This window comes from Bison bison, unplaced genomic scaffold, assembly GCF_000754665.1.
Source record: "Bison bison bison isolate TAMUID 2011002044 unplaced genomic scaffold, Bison_UMD1.0 scf7180017864330, whole genome shotgun sequence".
In the NCBI taxonomy this organism is placed as follows: Eukaryota; Metazoa; Chordata; class Mammalia; order Artiodactyla; family Bovidae; genus Bison; species Bison bison.
In genome coordinates, this window is record NW_011494902.1 from 5,919,524 (window position 1) to 5,919,882 (window position 359).

The following is a 359-nucleotide window of genomic DNA, read 5'->3' on the forward strand; positions in this document are numbered from 1 at the left end:
CATTTTAAAAAGCAGAGACATTACTTTGCCAACAAAAGTCTGTCTAGTCAAGGCTATGGTTTTTTCAGTGGTCATGTATGGATGTAAGAGATGGACTATACAGAAAGCTGAGCACCAAAGACTTGATGCTTTTGAACTGTGGTGTTGGAGAAGACTCTTGAGAGTCCCTTGGACTGCAAGGAGATCCAACCAGTCCATCCTAAAGGAGATCAATCCTTAGTGTTCATTGGAAGGACTGATGTTGAAGCTGAAACTCCAATACTTTGGCCACCTGATGCGAAGAGCTGACTCATTTGAAAAGACCCAGATGCTGGGAAAGATCGAGGGCAGGAGGAGAAGGGGATGACAGAGGATGAGAT

General features: G+C 44.3%; 1 protein-coding gene across 1 annotated transcript in view; it reads left to right on the forward strand.

Annotated features, from left to right (window-relative positions):
* The window catches only part of THSD7B (thrombospondin, type I, domain containing 7B), a 724,891-nt gene that overhangs the window by 191,476 nt on the left and 533,056 nt on the right, over positions 1-359 (forward strand). The gene's annotated exons all lie outside the window — the stretch shown is intronic.